This window comes from Haematobia irritans, chromosome 1, assembly GCF_050003625.1.
Source record: "Haematobia irritans isolate KBUSLIRL chromosome 1, ASM5000362v1, whole genome shotgun sequence".
Lineage (NCBI taxonomy): Eukaryota > Metazoa > Arthropoda > Insecta > Diptera > Muscidae > Haematobia > Haematobia irritans.
Genome location: NC_134397.1, coordinates 99,163,012 through 99,184,515, shown reverse-complemented (window position 1 = coordinate 99,184,515; position 21,504 = coordinate 99,163,012). Strand labels below are relative to the sequence as shown.

At 37.0% G+C, this 21,504-nt stretch overlaps 1 protein-coding gene and 1 long non-coding RNA gene across 2 annotated transcripts in view; both read right to left on the bottom strand.

Moving 5' to 3' along the window:
• The window catches only part of LOC142229202 (uncharacterized), a gene marked incomplete at its 3' end in the record, with an annotated part of 297,563 nt that overhangs the window by 122,869 nt on the left and 153,190 nt on the right, over window positions 1-21,504 (bottom strand).
• Window positions 16,115-16,873, bottom strand: LOC142221494 (uncharacterized). The gene is made up of 2 exons (XR_012718069.1): window positions 16,734-16,873; window positions 16,115-16,661 (listed from the first exon to the last, which is right to left on the bottom strand). It is a non-coding gene; the product is annotated as an uncharacterized LOC142221494 (long non-coding RNA).

The following is a 21,504-nucleotide window of genomic DNA, read 5'->3' as shown; positions in this document are numbered from 1 at the left end:
ATATTATTTTAATTGTATTCATTTTAATTCTACTTCTGTGAGACTGTAACAATATCTAAGTCATATTAGCTCTGTTTGCGTACTCGATACATTTTGATTACTATCACACATTTTAACTGGAAGTCCGTCGTTTACATTTCCCCGTAAAAACATTTTTCCCAGTAAAAACTTGCAATTATCAGCTGGTTAATCATCAACAAATCCAATGTGCGATATATTGCACAATGTCACATAGAAGTGCATTAGAAAATATCAATATATTTCGTTTTAACCGACGAATTGATGAAGTTGTACACTTCTCCTAATCTTACCCAGGAGAATAAACCTCATTCTTATTGTCTTGCAAGTTTGTACTGAATAACTTTTATTGGAAAATGACCCAAACAAACCTATTGTTGTTAAAATTTCGTAAATGTAAATCCATTCCATTAATAAATAGCAGATTTGTTTTTATCGCGGGTTTAAAAATGTTTTGATCCTATCAATACGATATTTTTATTGTATTTTTTGATGTTAAAAAAATAATACCACATTCAAAACTTTATTTCCTTAATCATTCCAAAGAATTTGGAATTGATTTCGAGTCAAATTTTAATTTATTTGTTTTTTTCAGCTTTTTCTTCGAGAGCTATCAAAGTGCTTTAGAAACGTGCTAACGACAACTTAAATTTCCAAATTCAGACTCCATTTCAAGTAGAAATTATTCTATGTATACGTATACGTTGAAAAACATCGTATATTTTTGAACGTTTTTATGGTTTGTGGTCAAGATACAAAAACTCCACAAATTTAAACACTATTTCATTAATTTTAACATTTTTTTAGAGTTGACCATAGCCTTCTTTCATGTAAAGATACCCATTTTAAGTTAAATCACTTAACTATAAGGACAATACGACTTTATCGGCTTTTGGACAAGGAAAACAGTTTATATAAAAGAAATTCACAAATGATATTATAACCAAAATTCGCGTTCGTATCTTAAGGGAGTGAAATCTTTGGTCTCACGACAATACTTTTTCAATGTACAAAGCAATTCACATCTACTATTTTAATTTAGTAATATTATAATAACTTGAGAATATTATAATAATATAAAAAGGATAAACGAGTCAAATGCTAATATTCCTAGTAATGTACTGACAGTTTATATAAGGAATTTGTATGGTAATATTAGATTTACAGTTTACGATAACTTTTATGAATATGAGGAAAAAACTTTACAACAAGGTGTATTTGCTGCAAAAATGCCCGCACAGTGGCTGGAGTCATTATTAATGTTTCAATTGAGCTTTGAAATATGTGGAAAACCTTATTCTGGCAGTAAGGTTGAGAAAAAAACGCCGTTTCATCCCTATTTCAATAGAAACACTTCAAAAATAAAAAAAAAACCAAAAACACACTGTTAGAAAAATATGTTTTTCATATGTTCCGATATAAACAAAATGTGTTTCGGGCACAATTTTTAAACACAATATATTTAAGTGCAAACATTTAATGTTCCTAAACTAACACTAAATGTTTGGGACACATATGTTAATATGTTAGAATATATTATGTTTGGGGCATGAATGTTTCATAAAAATAATATGTGTGAATGTAAACATATATAAATTTACAAATTTCGAGTAGACATATATATGTTGTGATATTTTATTTAGAGAGCGACAGAGAGAGAGAGAGAGAGTATAGAGAAAGAAATAGAGATGTAAACCGGGAGGGTTGACGAAAGATATCAACATAACACAGCGAGAGAATCAAAAGGGAGCAATTTCTGTGAAACCGCTTGTATGTTGTTTCGGAAAACTGTTTTATGATAAGGCCAAAAATTTAATATGCTTAAGTCTAAATATTATTTAATTTGAATATTAGAATGAGTATTCGGAGTAAAGAGAATAGACATTCGGAACCAAGAGAATAAACCAAGAGGAGTTGACGGACACCTTCAAGTAGAAAAGCGGACATTAAGTTCGAGTTTTACAGCTAAAACAATTGAAAAAGTTTTTTTTTCTTTAAAATGAATTATTAAAGAAAAGTAAAAGGCAAAACATTTCCATTTTAGAGTGATAATGCCAACTTAATACCAGCCTTAAAGGTAAAAATTAAGTACAAATGTGTAAATTTAAAAAAAATGGTGTTCGGTCGGAGCAGGGATTGAACCCACGACCCTTTGCATGCAAGGCAGACATGCTAACCACTGCTCCACGTGGCCAACAAATGTATGTTTCTGTTAAATAATGTTATGTTTCTATGGGGTCGCGGGCGCTGCAAACTATGCTATATTAACTTATAACGATAATTGTCTACAGGAGACCATAACAGCTACGTAGCCCAGTGAATAGTGTGTCGGCTTACAAACTGTATGGTCCTCCGTCCAGGAGAAAGGTAAAATTTAAAAAATTAAAAAAAAATGAATAATTTCTTCAAAATTATTTGTATTACACAAAAAGGTGCCAAGAACTAAAAAATTTCGTGGAATTGAAAATTATATGAGGGAATGAGCACAATCTTCTTTGGGGAAAATTCTTCCAAGCATATAATATTTTTGGGCTCAAAATGCTTCCAAACATATAATATGTTCACATAAAACAAACATATTAATGTTTCGGCAGTATCCAATAATATATGTGATTCCTGCAAAATATGTTTGGAACATATGTTAGAGAAGCGATTTTTTTTTGAGGGTGCAGCTAAAAGGGTCATAGGTAGGTAAAAAGCCGGAAAAAAAGCTAAAAGCTAAAGGCATTTTTTCCCCGCTAAACGAAAAAAAGCCAAATCTAGCGGGAAAGTAGCTAAATTGGCAACGCTGCTGAACATCTACTTTAATCAATAAATTGCCCTTCATTAAGGCGATGTACGACTAACAATGTACCTATAAATTCTACAGAACTCCATCAGATGGTACCTACACTTGGATGCGATACATGTGGTATGCATGATTTTAATATAAAACGAAGAGTGACTAGTAGGTTAGGTTATGTGGCAGCCCGATGTATCAGGCTCACTTAGACTATCAGTCCATTGTGATACCACAGTGGTGAAGAGTGACTAGTAGCAAGAGGAAATTGTGCTGTTGTTTATTTTAAGACATACAATCAATAAAGCTTGAATGAAAAAAAAAAACATAGAATTTGTTTTATTATTTATTTATTTAGTTCATGACCAAGTCTTGAATTTTCTCAAAATTTTTCTCTAGATAAACAAATAGCTTCTAAACATTATTTACGGCACTCTTAAATTTGTTATTTGAATGAATATGGCAAGATGTCTTATAGTTATATGAGTTAAAGGGTGTTATTTAAGAACTTTAATTGGTTTAAGGCCTTCAAGTAAACATTCTCATTTTGATTTGATGATGATTTCAACAACAAAACTTTGAAGAAACCTATTCCATGGAGGCGCACAGGACTGTGTGATTGTTGGGTGAGTTGAGATAGTTCTTATTCTGAGGGAGGATGATATTTGCTGAAGAGGTTCAACACATTGACCGATGAAGCCAACCGACGTTTATGTGGGGGAGAATTCTCAATATTCAGAAAACCGCTTTCAGAAGAAGAAAATTATCTTAGTACATTGGAGTGAAAGCAATGTTCGTCTGCAGACGCTTTTATATAGGGTATTGACAAATGTATTATAAAGAGGAATAACAAATAAATAAAGGTTTTTATAAATAAAAATAATTCATTTTTTGTTTAAATTTTACAATTACCTTTTTTAAAGACTTGGAGTAAAAAATGCCCATGGTGCGTTTATGCAAAACGCCAAACGTTGGTAGCACATATGTTCTTTTAGAGTTTGTGTAGTGAACTTTGTGAGCATCGAAGAATATGCTGCTGTTTAGTTGTATGTTTCTGTAGATTGCTTACGTATATTTGCAAGCCATGGTTCGTCCGTCTCAAATCCTTCTGTATAGTTTCTTTCCAATGATTTCTATCTGTTGTTATGTACGGTGGTGGTAGACTGTTGAGGGCTAGACAGTTTGGCTAAGCGGTGTGGAATTGCATTACCAAATCACTTATATGTTTCTATCGATGGCATACGAATGGTGGTAAATTATTAAAAGTTAGTTCGTTTGTACAAGCAGTATGGAATTGCGTTACCATCTAGCTCATAAGTTTCTATCGATGACATACGGATGATGGTAGATGGTTAAACCTCAACATTTGCTGACCCATGTGCGCCGGGCGTGGTACGGTGGATGGTCCATTCGGCTTAGCGTCAGCGTGGAGGCGTGGAGTCCTTGGTCCGCCATGAGTCAGAAGGTACCGTATAAACAAGCAAAGGAAACAAAATCGTACCACTACAAATATCTTCAAATCTTACTAACACAGATGTTACTAAAATCTTTTATGAAAATCCATTTTTGTGGGATCTAGGTGTTATTAGATCCCGATGACCCACCCTATGGGATACTAAAGTGCCATCCCCCTTTGGACCACTTTCAATTTAATAAGGGCCCCCATGATCTCATGACTCTAGTTCCTCTCTACATTACCTGTGATCCGTCTATTAGCAATCCATGACTACTGTGTCCATTTCATTCATAAAGTAATTCATTTATTAAAGGGATGAAAATTAAGATAATCGTAGTAAATCGTAAAGTACATAGGATCTTATTCAATAGCACAATAGATAATTTGCTTAACAGGGCTTAAATTCATATTGAATATATATATATATATATATATATATATATATATATATATATATATATATATATATATATATATATATATATATATATATATATATATATATATATATAAAGGGTGATTCTTTTGAGGTTAGGATTTTCATGCATTAGTATTTGACAGATCACGTGGGATTTCAGACATGGTGTCAAAGAGAAAGATGCTCAGTATGCTTTGACATTTCATCATGAATAGACTTACGATCTGCCACAACGTCGAATTTTCAGTGAATGGGCCCTAGAAAAGTTGGCAGAAAATCCGCTTTTTTATCGACAAATTTTGTTCAGCGATGAGGCTCATTTCTGGTTGAATGGCTACGTAAATAAGCAAAATTGCCGCATTTGGAGTGAAGAGCAACCAGAAGCCGTTCAAGAACTGCCCATGCATCCCGAAAAATGCACTGTTTGGTGTGGTTTGTACGCTGGTGGAATCATTGGACCGTATTTTTTCAAAGATGCTGTTGGACGCAACGTTACGGTGAATGGCGATCGCTATCGTTCGATGCTAACAAACTTTTTGTTGCCAAAAATGGAAGAACTGAACTTGGTTGACATGTGGTTTCAACAAGATGGCGCTACATGCCACACAGCTGGCGATTCTATGGCCATTTTGAGGGAAAACTTCGGAGAACAATTCATCTCAAGAAATGGACCGGTAAGTTGGCCACCAAGATCATGCGATTTGACGCCTTTAGACTATTTTTTGTGGGGCTACGTCAAGTCTAAAGTCTACAGAAATAAGCCAGCAACTATTCCAGCTTTGGAAGACAACATTTCCGAAGAAATTCGGGCTATTCCGGCCGAAATGCTCGAAAAAGTTGCCCAAAATTGGACTTTCCGAATGGACCACCTAAGACGCAGCCGCGGTCAACATTTAAATGAAATTATCTTCAAAAAGTAAATGTCATGGACCAATCTAACGTTTCAAATAAAGAACCGATGAGATTTTGCAAATTTTATGCGTTTTTTTAAAAAAAAAAGTTATCAAGCTCTTAACAAATCACCCTTTATATATATATATTATATATAGTGATGGATAGAAACCTATCCCACTGTGAGACATCCTTTTCGCATCAGAACCTAATAATTTTAATATAACACACTAATCTCGAATATAATTATAAATAAAAATTTCGGATGAGTTAAAAAAAAAACACAGTAAAATATGCGAAGGTTACACTGGAATGCTACTTTTTGTCCTGAAAGTGGGTTAGCTTTCTAAGGTATATCCTATTATAAACAAAGACGTCGAATGTAAGAATATCCACAATTCAAAGTTGCTTAAGAAACTAGTTAGCGTTTCATAAACTTGTGTATAATATGTCGGCTTTCCGTCGACTCAATGAAAAAAAGACAATTATTAAAAATATCATAATATAATATTGGAAACATTTGTACTGAGCTTTAATATAATAATTTGTAATGATCGAGTTGGTATATAATATGTATATCGTGTCACGACTATTTTCCGATACGTACTCAAACATTTATATATAACATAAAACCCAAATAGGAGTATGTATGCACCAATTTCTGATTTTTACGGAATTTAGAAAAGGGTTAATTTCTTCACAACCAATGTTCTTTAAACAATGCACCATACATTTGTGCGTACAAGACAAGAACTCACTAATGTCAATGTCCCTTAAAATTTTCCTACTTAATTCGATGGAATTCTGTAAGGCTAGGGTTTTGTAACACTAACTTAGGTTAGGTTAGGTTATGTGGCAGCCCGATGTATCAGGCTCACTTAGACTATTCAGTCCATTGTGATACCACAGTGGTGAACTTCTCTCTTATCACTGAGTACTGCCCGATTCCATGTTAAGCTCAATGACAAGGGACCTCCTTTTTATAGCCGAGTCCGAACGGCGTTCCACCTTGCAGTGAAACCACTTAAAGAAGTTTTGAAACCCTCAGAAATGTCACCAGCATTACTGAGGTGGGATAATCCACCGCTGAAAAACTTTTTGGTGTTCGGTCGTAGCAGGAATCGAACCCACGACCTTGTGTATGCAAGGCGGGCATGCTAACCATTGCACCACGGTGGCTCCCTAACACTAACTTGTTTTGACCAAAAATTAATTGCTTAATCTTTCCAACAGAAGTGATTTGCAACTAGTTAAAAGGTTGGAAAAAAATTAGCCATACGATACTCATTACACGATAATTGTTAATATGCGAAAATTCTAAATTTCTGAGACAAACGTACATAGACCTAAAACATTAAACATAGGATTCAAACTTATCATTAATTATCATAACGAAATTACTTAATTTGTTTGGGTCAAGGATAGTCGTAAGAACATAATTTATAAATTATCAGGTCACAGTTGGCGATAATTATCAGATCACAGTTGGCGATAATTACAAATCGCTTTGGAATACACATCATGTGGTCACTAACATATAATATCCATGTACTTACATAAAGATAAACAATATACCGCCAGCATATAAATAGCAGGATGTTCTAATAGTTCCAAAGTTTGTCGAATTGCCTTCCTTTTTTATTCCGTCAAATTTCCTTGCGAAATTTTCTCTTGTACCAGAACTTTTTTGAAGGAAAACCCATTGAAATCCAAAAGCCCCCCCACCGCTTTTGGATTTCAATGGGGTTTCCAAGCAAATTCAAACGGTTTCTCGTGGCGTCTGCGTCCACGTGGGTCTACCCCATACGGCTTTTAATGTACCACAAAGTTGATATTTGGAGCCTTCGTTTTTCCCTTTATCCAGTTAAAATATCGTCTTTAAAATAGGTCAAATGTCAACGGAATCCAATAAGCAATATTTGAAACTTATTTCCATGTGAAGTGACAGGCTCGCCGGCCGTTGGCTAGCGTTTTCTGAGCGTTGAAGGCTATTTACCCTTCATGAAAATTTAAAATTCATTGTAAGTATTTTGTCTTTTCATAAGCTGAAAAGTTTTGCAAAAACTTACCACAATCAAAAATGTAAAATCGTATAAGCGTCGCTGTACAAAAACATATACTTGTGATCGGTTACACTTTAAAATAGATTTTATGTCCACCGTTATATTAGAAAAAAAGCTTGTACTAACTAGAGCACTACCACTTCAAAAGAATTTGTTCCTCACTTGGCCGACTCAATACAGTAAATGAATGAGGAGTTTGCAAATTTTTCTCCCTACACCTTGTCTATGTGCAAAAAACCAGTTTCTCTTGCTACGATCATATCCAACTGTGTGTAGTTGCCACTCTTCCTTACTGATTATGCTGTAGAGGGTAATGACAATCATGCAACTACTACATAAGCCGGCCAACAAGTTGTCCGACAAGCGATCCCTTGGACCCTATTGCCAAAGTTGACACAACAAACCCGATGAGTTACCGGAGGCCAGCTACAGGTTAATACATCGGGAAGTCGATTACGACTACGAACGTGGGGAAGAACTACGACCCTGGGATATACGGCCGGGCCTAACCATAACCATAATCGATCGATAACAATTGATCCGTGTCCCCATTCCTACACTAAATCCTGCCGCTTTCGCCGTGATTGTACGTGACTCATATGCAAAATATATATAATCGATTCGTCGTATTTTGCCTTATGCGCCGACTATGCAGCTTGTAGGGTACCTTGGCGATGACGCTATACCCGTCTGCTCTCACTTCAATTCAACATTCCATCCGTACCAAGCAATTGTATGGCTTCAGATTTCGGCCCATTTGAGACACACTGAGAAAATTCCAAGAGCGAATTAAAACAAATCAAATATAAATAAATACACAAAAAAATTGTTGACTCATTCACGAAATTAATTGATCCAATGTATTTCTTTTAATTGAAATGTCTTCAATCACAGAAATGATAATATCAAAAAAAAATAATTGAAGTCAATTAAAAAATTTAATTGATCCAACAAAATATTAATTGATACCATTAATTTTTGTGATTGATTTTTTGTTTCAATTAAAAAATTGTTGAATCAATTAAATTTTTATTGGAAAATTTTCCTAAAACTCAGTTATTACTTTAATTCGAAAAATTTTTTCGTGAAATGTTTTCCTGTGTACATTTCCAAAAGAAAAGTTTAGAGGGGCCCTCTTATCTATTTTGTAGGTACGGCATGTTGAAGGTCCTTGGCATGATAAATACCAATCGGCCTCCCGTTCATGTCCTCGATCTCATAGAGGTGACGCCCCGATTGCCTCAAAACTCGACACCGCACAAACTTCTTACAAAGTTTAGCGCTTATACTCTTGGACGCATCGCTGAGAATAAAATTCCTACGTAGAATCTCCTGACCAGGGAGAAACCGAGTCTCACGGCAGCGAGTGTTATACTTTCTAGAGGAATTTTCATAGGCTCGATGGAGATTCTCCTTCACTTGACTTCTGAGAATCTGCATCACGCTACTCTTAGGTACTATATCTATGTCCCCCTCCTCCATCGCCCCTAACTTTTCGGCTAAATCATAAGCACTCGCATGTGTGATCATATTTAGACCGAAAAGTGAAAAGTAGGGCGAAAAGCCGGTGGACGTATGCTGTGTACATCTCAAAGAGCATTCGACTGCAGACAAATGTCGGTCCCAGTTGCGTTGGTCCTCCGTAACATATGCACGAATCGCTGCGATGATGTTACGATTAACCCTTTCGGACGCATTTGCCTGAGGAGAGTACACAGCGTTACGAATCTGTCTAAAGCCATACTTTTCTAAAAAGGACGAGAATTCGTGGGACTCAAATTGCTTCCCGTTATCCGAATGAACCAATTGTGGTACCCCAAATTTATGAAAAACCTCAGACTCAAGAAATTTCACAACCAAAGATGAAGTTGCTTTCCGCATGGGTTTAAGAAGCACGTACTTAGTGAGATGGTCAAGTACAATGAGTATAAAGGCGTTTCCCGTTTTGGACCTAGGGAATGGACCCAAGAAATCTATGTAGATTTTCTGCCACGGACGACAGGTCACGGTCTCCGCCCCCATAGGTGGGCGTAAAATCCTATTGAGCGCCTTTACCTCTTTGCACAAAATACACTGGTTGACATAATTCCTCATTTGTAACGCCATTTTAGGCCAATAGAAGTACTGCCTCAAACTTGCGATTGTTCGTCCGATCCCGCAATGTGATTTCGTAGTCGGTTCGTGAGCGTTGGCAATTAAATCCCGTGTAAGGCCCGAAGGAACCCACAGCTTCCATGTAAAAGATTCATTGACCGGGTTGCCATCGAATGGTAATGTCCGCTTATAAATGAAAAGTCCGTCCACCTTCAAATCTGGCAAACTGTCCTGGTGTTCATTTATGTGCTCCCTAAGCTGAACGTACTCCTCGCCTTGGAATTCCTCCGACTTCATGTCGATTAGAGGTTTCTCGCCAACGAACTTATTGAGTTCGTCAATATGAAGGCGGGATAAGGTATCTGCCACGACATTTTGACTGGCCTTTCTATGTTCGATATCGAATTTGAAACCTTGAAGCTGAAGGCTCCAACGCGCGAGTCGTCCGCTTAGGTCTTTCTGGCCCATCAACCATTTCAGAGAGCTGTGATCCGTGACTACCGTAAACTCCATCAATTCGATAAAGGGCCTAAACTTCCTGATAGCGCTCACTACGGCTAGGCATTCTCGCTCCATGACGCTATAATTGCGTTGAGCACTTGAAAGCTGCGCCGAGTAAAACGCTATTGGCCTCTCTAAACCAGTCCCATCAATTTGGTACAGAACAGCACCCACTCCCAAATTCGAGGCATCGCACTGCACGCTTCTCAAAATCCGGGTGCGTAAGGATCGGACTAGTAGTCAGGGCCGTCTTCAGTCTTTCAAACGCGTCTATGGCCTCAGAATCGAAGTTAAATGTAGCCGATTTCCTAAGAGTTCATGTTATAGGAGCCGTAATTGTCGCATAATCCCGTATAAACCTTCTAAACCAAGAGCAGAGTCCTAAGAACGCCTGACATCTCGGGTACATCGTGGAATGGGGATCTTCGTAATGCTTTCGATCTTTTCGGGATCGGCTTTAAGATTTCCCCCTCCAACAATGTATCCGAGATACCGGAGTTCCTTCTGGCAAAACTTAGACTTCCTAATGTTAATCGTCAGGTTAGCATGCGACAACAAATCGCCAACCCTTCTCAACAATGCCATATGGTCGCCAAATCCGAAGACACAACTAGCAAATCGTCCAAGTAGACGAAAACGCGCTGTCGCAGTTCCGGGACGATCACTTTATCCATCAACCGACATAACCTTTGAGCTGCGTTGCACAGACCAAAAGGCACGACGGTGAAGTGGTAATGAGGTCGTCCAGGAACTGTAAAAGCTGTTTTCGGCCTACTATCCACAGCCAACGGGATCTGCCAAAAGGCGTCCTTCAAATCGATATTAGATATATAGTATGTGTCCTGTAAACGTCCCAAAAGAGAGTCGATGTATGGGAGCGGATACGCGTCTTTAACCGTCTTTTCATTTAACTTACGGGCGTCCAAGCAAAGCCTGTTCTTCTCCCCTCTGCGAACCAGAGTTACGGGAGAATTCCAGGGGCTGTTGCTGACTTCTATGACCCCTAAGGCTAACATCCGGTCGAGCTCCGCATACATCAACTTCTCCACAGCCCGTGAAATCGGATAATGGCGCTGCTTGATGGGTGTGGCGTCCGATGTGTCAATTTCATGCTCCTCCATCCATGTTTTTCCAAGACCATGAATTTCGAAGTCTAGAAAATGCGACTTGGCTTCTTCTAAGGCTTCCTGTTGCTTTCCCGACAGAAAATGTATATTGGAATCTGTATTCACCACACTTACGCTGGAAACAAGGTTTGGGGCAACAGAAAAGCGTTTCCAAAAGTCGACACAACAATACATTACATTTTCCAGAGTTGGCACCAGATAAACCTCGAAAGGATGTGTTCGGTTGTCATACGAAATATCAACCATAATTTTACCTATGCATGCTGCTCGTTGTCCGTTTGCAGTACCTGCGCTACTCTTGTAAACCGGGATAATCTCTACATCTAATCTCTTGACTAGCTCCTCACAACCCCTTCCAAGAACTGTAACGGTGGCTCCGCTGTCAAATAAAGCAGTTATTTTAGTATTGTTCACCATCACATCTCGAAAAGGTCTGGAATCAGTATCGAGTACCTCATTGAATGTGGTCGAGGTTATTTCTTTTCGGAACTGACACCGTCGCCTATACCTCTCACGGGTTTTCAAAATCCTCTTAGTGACAGTCATAGGTGCAGTAATTTCCGAATTGAAAATCCTCTTCCTAACCTCTATATAATTGGCCAACCGCTCGTGAAAGGTCTCGTTCACCCGTCCGTTTCCCATCTGACACTTATCACATTGCGGTGCTATCACTCCCTGTGCGCCACACCGGAAGCAGAACAAGGCTCGTTGAGTCGAGGTACACCTTCTGAACGTGTGACCAGGGAGACCGCAGTTCCAGCATCTCAAAGTTTCCTTACCAGGCCCCATTTTCTGGACAGACCGAATACGCAATTCTTCTACTTGTTCGGCCGCATCGCACACATCATCCTCGTATACTTCGCTCACGTTTTTAGTGTTCGCGTTGTATCGAGTCTTCAGTAGGAAATCGCGTTCCATCAAATCCTCGGCCTTTCTGCATTCAGTCCTAAGATGCTCGACCGAATAGATTTGTACGCCAAAAATCATGTGCGCAAGTTTTGACTTCAACCCAGCTCTAATTATATCCACCACTTCATAATCATGAAGTGGTTTACTGAGCTTATTCCTCAAACTTGTCACAGCGTCAATGAACTGAGCAGATTTCTCATCCCTACCTTGTTTCCTGTCTATAATTTGTCTCAGTACCTCGATATTCGTTCTGTAGTGCTGAAATTCACGAACCATGTCGTTCTCTAAATCATCTAAAGTCAAATTAGGGTACAATTGGATTCTATCCCAATACCACTGGTTCGGTCTACCTTCTAAAAGATGGTGAAAACCATCTACCAGTTCTTGATTGGGAACCCCGTAACTTTTCTGTAGCCGGTTTACACGGAATACAAATTCTTCCACAGAGTCTTTGAAGTTCCGTCGAACTTTATGCCCCACTATCCGATAAATGGGTATTTCGTGTTGTGCGGTTGATAACCTGAAGCAGCCGATGGTAATTTGGTATACGGTTGGGTTTGGGTAGAGTCTTGTGATGGTCTGTACCGTTCGCGGTTATGTGTATCACCCAGAGGCGGTAAATCATGTGGCCACCGAACATTTCCAGAAGTTGGTTCAGCATTGTCAGAAGTGGGAGAAGAGTTTGACAGGGCGACCTTAACGGCCTCTGCGATAGCTACCTTCATCTCGGACCGCATCAACTGCATCATGGACGCCTGCGCGGCACCTACGGCAGCCTCCACCACCTCAAAAACTCCCGTACTATTAAACCTGTCCCCCACACTGTTATTTTCCCCACGCTGAGTAAGAGGGCTATACTCCGGTGGGGTAACGCTGCTCGTATCACTTGCCTGTCCCGTACCATCGGCCGGGTTACTCACATTATTCGCCGGAAGTGAACCTATCGTCCCATCGTCGATATGAAGCGGTGTTCTAACTCTCTGGTCAATAGAAGCATTGCCAGTCTGACGGAGTGCAGTGTCAAAATGAACACCTGCGTTAATCGCAGGGTCTCGATTCGGATTAGGCAGAATATTATTTGAGCCCGTGGCGGTAGCGCCAGAATGGTGCGGACGGTTGTCCATTACGAAAAACGTCAAAAATAAAAAATCAAAATCAATGGGTTTGAAAATGCGAAGATAGATCCACAAGTATACAAAGCTAACAAGCTTGATACGAAAATTGCCAAAAATTGTCGACGACAGTTTATACCAAAAACCCCAAGAAAACAAATCAATGCAATGAAATAAAATATAAAAAATATGAAATATTGAAAATTTGAAAAATTCAAACCAGTATAGAAAACTTTATCCCCAATCTTATTTACTAATTGGATATTCATTCACTAAACCATGAAAAACATTCACAAGTTCTGTGCTTTGCTATATAGAAAAGTAACAAGGTCAATGAACTGTTTAAATTTTAAACAGTTCTGCACAACAAGGCGCAATATAGAATGGTTAAATTATGTATTCGTAAGGTATAAATTCAATATCTCGAATAAATGGTAATGTGAGGTGGAACGTAGAGTCAGACAAAAAAATGTTTTCATAATTGGGTAACATCTTAAAGAAAATTTAAAGAGTCTCGCCTACAAAAACGTAATACTAATGCAATTGGGTAACCCATACCGTAGTCGCCTCAAGACACAGTATTACTAGGAACAAAAACTAAATAACACCAACCAAGCAAGTATAACTCGGAATACCAAGAATCACGACTAGCTGGGCAATAGTTATGAAATACAAAATCATAGTTTGATCGCTATAGCTACATCGCCATACAATGATTTGCACTAGTCGACTCAAACAGAATATGTACAATAACACTAGGTCTCCTATCGCAATAACTGACAATCTTAAATAACTTTCACCTAGACGCAGGAACCGAATGTCATGTACGTTGGGCGCCATCTTGCTATGTACGTTGGTGGTAGACTGTTGAGGGCTATACCGTTTGGCTAAGCGGTGTGGAATTGCATTACCAAATCACTTATATGTTTCTTTCGATGGCATACGAATGGTGGTAAATTATTAAAAGTTAGTTCGTTTGTACAAGCAGTATGGAATTGCGTTACCATCTAGCTCATAAGTTTCTATCGATGACATACGGATGATGGTAGATGGTTAAACATCAACATTTGCTGACCCATGTGCGCCGGGCGTGGTACGGTGGATGGTACATTCGGCTTAGCGTCAGCGTGGAGGCGTGGAGTCCTTGGTCGCCATGAGTCAGAAGGTACCGTATAAACAAGCAAAGGAAACAAAATCGTACCACTACAAATATCTTCAAATCTTACTAAAACAGATGTTACCAAAATCTTTTATGAAAATCCATTTTTGTGGGATCTAGGTGTTATTAGATCCCGATGACCCACCCTATGGGATGCTAAAGTGCCATCCCCCTTTGGACCACTTTCAATTTAATAAGGGCCCCCATGATCTCATGACTCTAGTTCAGCTCTACATTACCTGGGATCCGTCTATTGTAAAGTACATAGGATCTTATTCAATAGCACAATAGATAATTTGCTTAACAGGGCTTAAATTCATATTGAAAATATATATATTATATCTAGTGATGGATAGAAACCTATCCCACTGTGAGACATCCTTTTCGCATCAGAACCTAATAATTGTAATATAACACACTAATCTCGAATATAACTATAAATAAAAATTTCGGATGAGTTAAAAAAAAAAAAACACAGTAAAATATGCGAAGGTTACACTGGAATGCTACTTTTTGTCCTGAAAGTGGGTTAGCTTTCTAAGGTATATCCTATTATAAACAAAGACGTCGAATGTAAGAATATCCACAATTCAAAGTTGCTTAAGAAACTAGTTAGCGTTTCATAAACTTGTGTATAATATGTCGGCTTTCCGTCGACTCAATGAAAAAAAGACAATTATTAAAAATATCATAATATAATATTGGAAACATTTGTACTGAGCTTTAATATAATAATTTGTAATGATCGAGTTGGTATATAATATGTATATCGTGTCACGACTATTTTCCGATACGTACTCAAACATTTATATATAACATAAAACCCAAATAGTAGTATGTATGCACCAATTTCTGATTTTTACGGAATTTAGAAAAGGGTTAATTTCTTCACAACCAATGTTCTTTAAACAATGCACCATACATTTGTGCATACAAGACAAGAACTCACTAATGTCAATGTCCCTTAAAATGTTCCTACCTAATTCGATCGAATTCTGTAAGGCTAGGGTTTTGTAACACTAACTTAGGTTAGGTTATGTGGCAGCCCGATGTATCAGGCTCACTTACACTATTCAGTCGATTGTGATACCACAGTGGTGAACTTCTCTCTTATCACTGAGTGCTGCCCGATTCCATGTTAAGCTCAATGACAAGGGACCTCCTTTTTATAGCCGAGTCCGAACGGCGTTCCACCTTGCAGTGAAACCACTTAAAGAAGTTTTGAAACCCTCAGAAATGTCACCAGCATTACTGAGGTGGGATAATCCACCGCTGAAAAACTTTTTGGTGTTCGGTCGTAGCAGGAATCGCACCCACGACCTTGTGTATGCAAGGCGGGCATGCTAACCATTGCACCACGGTGGCTCCCTAACACTAACTTGTTTTGACCAAAAATTAATTGCTTAATCTTTCCAACAGAAGTGATTTGCAACTAGTTAAAAGGTTGGAAAAAAATTAGCCATACGATACTCATTACACGATAATTGTTAATATGCGAAAATTCTAAATTTCTGAGACAAACGTACATAGACCTAAAACATTAAACATAGGATTCAAACTTATCATTAATTATCATAACGAAATTACTTAATTTGTTTGGGTCAAGGATAGTCGTAAGAACATAATTTATAAATTATCAGGTCACAGTTGGCGATAATTACAAATCGCTTTGGAATACACATCATGTGGTCACTAACATATAATATCCATGTACTTACATAAAGATAAACAATATACCGCCAGCATATAAATAGCAGGATGTTCTAATAGTTCCAAAGTTTGTCGAATTGCCTTCCTTTTTTATTCCGTCAAATTTCCTTGCGAAATTTTCTCTTGTACCAGAACTTTCTTGAAGGAAAACCCGTTGAAATCCAAAAGGGGTGGGGGGTCCAAGCAAATTCAAACGGTTTCTCGTGGCGTCTGCGTCCACGTGGGTCTCTCCCATACGGCTTTTAATGTACCACAAAGTTGATATTTGGAGCCCTTTATCCAGTTAAAATATCGTCTTTAAAATAGGTCAAATGTCAACGGAATCCAATAAGCAATAATTGAAACTTATTTCCAATATGAAGTGACAGGCTCGCCGGCCGGTGGCTAGCGTTTTCTGAGCGTTGATGGCGTGCTCGTAAATAGCCTTCATGAAAATTTAAAATTCATTGTAAGTTTTTTGTCTTTTCATAAGCTGAAAAGTTTTGCAATAACTTACCACAATCAAAAATGTAAAATCGTATAAGCGTCGCTGTACAAAAACATATACTTGTGATCGGTTACACTTTAAAATAGATTTTATGCCCACCGTTATATTAGAAAAAAAGCTTGTACTAACTAGAGCACTACCACTTCAAAAGAATTTGTTCCTCACTTGGCCGACTCAATACAGTAAATGAATGAGGAGTTTGCAAATTTGTCTCCCTACACCCATTAGCGTAGCTAGACAATTTTCCTAGGGGGGGCTATAGCTCCCCTAGCTTAAAATTTATAGACTGAACTTATAGGTTCAATTATTGTTTTATTTCATTAAAAAGAATACAAAAATAGACATCAAAATAATATATAATAAAGCAACTAAAAGTAGTTCCACGCTTTTCCCAGCAAAAAAATTGGGATTTGTTTTAAAGGCACAACTTTAAAAGCACTTCCAAAAATGTCCTCACTTTTTGTTTTCTTTTTTCAAATAGTTTAAAAAAGTGTAAGAATAAATAAAATGGTAAAAATTATTCAAATTTTGCCACAAAAATGCTAAATCGATAATTTTTGAAAATATTCAAACAAGCGTTAGAATGCATTAAAAATCATAAAAAAATATAAAAATTATTATAAATTAATGTTTCTTGAAGCTCGAGGTCTTTATAAATATTAATATAATTCTAACAAAAGGTTGGCCAAAAATCAAATAAAACACGAATAAATAAAAATTATTTATTTGGGAAAATATCACACAATTTTTTAATTCACATTCAAAACTCTTAATTCGGATCACACCGTAAGAAGTGATGCAAATTCATTGCAACGGCTGTTGAAACGGTGAACATTCATTCTATGACGAGTTCCTATTACATTCATCGCTTCTCCGCCAATTTTGCACCACTTCCGGACCCAAAAAGAACATTTTCACTTCTTTTTTGGCGACGCTTTTTTGCAGCATTATTAAGATATTAATTTATGAAAGAATAGTTTTAATACCAATTACTATTTTTTAATTAAGATGACTAAACCAGACTAAACAATATAATTAAGGAGCTTTACATCCTGTTTCTGTATGTCGAATGAGCTCTGTCGATCGACTAAAATGGAAACAAACAGCTGAATTTATAACCAGAAAACAGCTGTTTCTATGCATTTCAGTCGATCGATTAAACTCGTTCGACATACAGAAACAGGCTGTTAGTTATTCAACTAAACCATAAGTTCAATCACAGCTCTATTTCATAAATATCAGACTTCAAACATTGCCATCGGCAACTGCTACCACAACTCAAGTAATTCGATTGTGCATGAAAGTCTTTAGCGGAACTTTGTGCTGTTGTATATACTTGTTTAATTTTTATAAAAATGTAAAATCGTAAATAGGTTTTAACATTCTGGGGGGGGCTAAATTTTTTCTGGGGGGTCTAAGCCCCCTCCCCAGAGGCCTTCCTACGCTTATGCCTACACCTTGTCTATGTGCAAAAAACCAGTTTCTCTTGCTACGATCATATCCAACTGTGTGTAGTTGCCACTCTTCCTTACTGATTATGCTGCAGAGGGTAATGATAATCATGCAACTGCTACATAAGCCGGCCAACAAGTTGTCCGACAAGCGATCCCTTGGACCCTATTGCCAAAGTTGACACAACACTGTACAGAAGATTCAATTAATTTGTTTATTTACATTACTATACATAATAATCGAGTATTGAATTCAATGAGCTTAAATTCACGTTGTGGTCTTTTTAATTTCGAGATATTTCAGTTTGCAAAAAAATATATTGTTTAAGAAATGGTTATGGTGGAAACTACACAGACCCCTAAGAGGGGTAATAAGAGGGAATGTCTTATTTTCGTGACGTAATATTTGAGACTTAAGTTTCGTATGATTATGGTTTCTGTTTGGTCAGATTTTGATTGTTTAGATGAATTTGTCAAGTTCCTTGTTAATTTTTAAAAAGTGTGTGTATGTGAAATGTGGTGTGTGGAGATGTAAGATTAATCGTGGTCTTGACTTTGAGATCGTCGCAGGTTATTTTTCTTGTTTGTGTTTATTTTTACACATTTGCGATTATTCAAGAAGTGTTGCCCCAGAAATACAAAAATGTACATAAGGAAAAGCGGAAATGATACTGACCATACTCAACAAAGACAAATCTAAGTTCTAAAGCTATGGTGTAGTGGAGGTTGAAAAGCAAATAATTATCAAACATACCAAATAAATTGTATTTGGTAATTCTATTTATTTAGGCAGTTGATTGTAATAACATGTTAAAGTTCAGATGAAAACTAACATACGATATATACTAATATTTTAAACAAAGTAACTTTAAGCCCCATAGATGCTAAGGGAAAAATTAAGGAGGATAATATTAATAAACTTGCGTGAGTCCTGACGTGTGAATTATTACAAATTAAATAAAATTGTTAATTGTTTACATGTGAAATGGATGTTGACTTCATTTTTTTATTTTTTATTGTGATACTGATGTTGAATTAATTCTTCCTTGTATTTGTAAATATTTTTGTTTTGTAAAGTTATTATATACATTTCATGCACTCAAAAAAAAAGGGAATCCTATCTATCACTAAAGCCAATTTAATTATATTGTAGTTCATAGATTTATTATGTTTCGAGAAAGTTTTCTTGACTTTAATATTTCTTCTGTACGTTAATAAAATTAACAAAAAGAGAGGGAAAATTATACACAAATGAAGAATAAAGATTTACTAAATTCGTAACTCCCACAAAATAGTTCAAAATTTTTTAATATTTGTAAAATTTGGTAATAATGCGCCCATCATGAACTTCGTATGGCACTAAAGACATTTTTGCAATTTTTAACTGAATATTTTTTTTTCTTCAAATTTTGAAATTTTCTTTAACAGGTGAAAAAGAATAATCGTATCTAAAATTAACCAAAATGTTCATTTCTGGTGAGTTCACTGTTTTGAGTGTGTAAATGGGTTTATTTGCCAAACGCATAATCTATCTTCTATTTTCATACTTACATATATTCTATGAACAATAAAAAGAATATATACAGTAGATATTTGTTTATAAAAACAACAATAGGGCTAAAAGAAAACAGCCCTAATTAAAATTGAATTAGTTCACTCTGCCGTTAAATAAAAAATAAAATAAATTTTATGTCGGTAGTGACATGCCTCTGGGTCACTTTATAGATATTTGTCGAGAATGTTGGAAAGATAGATACGGATTTTTGGTTATAAATAAAGATGACGGAATTCGAGACTAAAGCGGACGCTATATCAATATCATTAAAGTCGTTTAGATACTACACCCCATTACTTTGTGGTAATTACCATCGAAATAACAGTTCAATACCCCAACAGGGTCTGTTGCTTAGTAGTTCAACAGCTGTACAGGGTCTGTTTATTAGCCATTCATGACCTATTCAATTCCTGTTTGATATCTGGTTAACGAAAATTGTACACCACATCAATTCTATATTATCATTATGAATGAACACGTGTTGAGAGAGAAAATCTTTGAAACAAAAATTTCGAAGCATAAAATTGGGCGAAACTTTTGTTTCAAAGATTTTCTCGGTTTTATTAACTCTCTCTCTCCTTCCGAAAAAAGGTTTTATGTTTGTACAAATTTATTTTGGCATAAGCCGGCTATCATGTAAAACCGTTTTTCGGAAGGTTCAAATGTGGTTCAATGTTGGGTTTGGGGATGCGTCTTTTTTGAACACCTGTTTCTATATGAAGGAGTTGCTAGATCGAAACAAAATTTAACATGTGTTCATAACAGATATGGAAGTTTCCAAAACACTTAACCTTTTTCTGTTTATACCGCGCTTTTTGTGCTAGGCTAAGAAGCTTCCGAACTGTCCTCGTATGACGCTACTTTTTCAAAATTAGCAACATTTTGAATATAACATAGGTTAGGTTAGGTTAAAGTGGCAGCCTGATTAAGATTCAGGCTCACTTAGACTATTCAGTCCATTGTGATACCACATTAACTAAAAGTACCTATTACATATGGTCACTTCTAGTTTTAACCGCTGAACCTTCTTGATTATTTTTTTTTTTATTGAACCAACCAGATTGTTCCAAAAATATTTGCAGACTGCTTAAGTTAACGTTTTCCAGATCCACCAATAATCTGAAGCTATATGCTCCTAAAAGTTGCTTGCGCTTTACACAAAATGCAGGACACTCACACAAGAGGTGTTTAATTGATGCCTTTTCCTCCGCATCATGACAGCTCATACAATAGTCATTATGCTTCGCGCCTATAGTTTTTGCAAAATCGCCTATCAGGCAGCGACACGTTATAGCAGATATCAGGAGTGATACCTGACGTCTCGAGAACACTAGCATATCTAGTGTGCGGTTTAAGTTTAAATGGGGCCATATTTGCTTGGTGTCGTTACAACCCTTGCAACATTCCCATCGAACATTTGCCATCATAACAGCCTTCTCACGCAGCATGAGCTTGCAGGTAGCCAGAGGCACACCAACAGATTCTAGTTCCCCTGGAATATGTAAGGTAGTCCCTAGCCTTGCCAACTCATCCGCTTCGCAGTTCCCCGGTATTTTCCTATGGCCAGGCACCCATATTAGGTGAATATTGTACTGCTCAGCCATCTCATTGAGAGATTTGCGGTAGTCGATGGCCGTTTTCGAGTTGACGAACACAGAGTCCAAGGATTTTATTGCAGGTTGACTGCCTGAGTATATATTAATGCCCACATTTTTTCGAACATTACTTCTCAGCCAATTCGCCACCTCTATTATAGATAATATTTCAGCCTTAA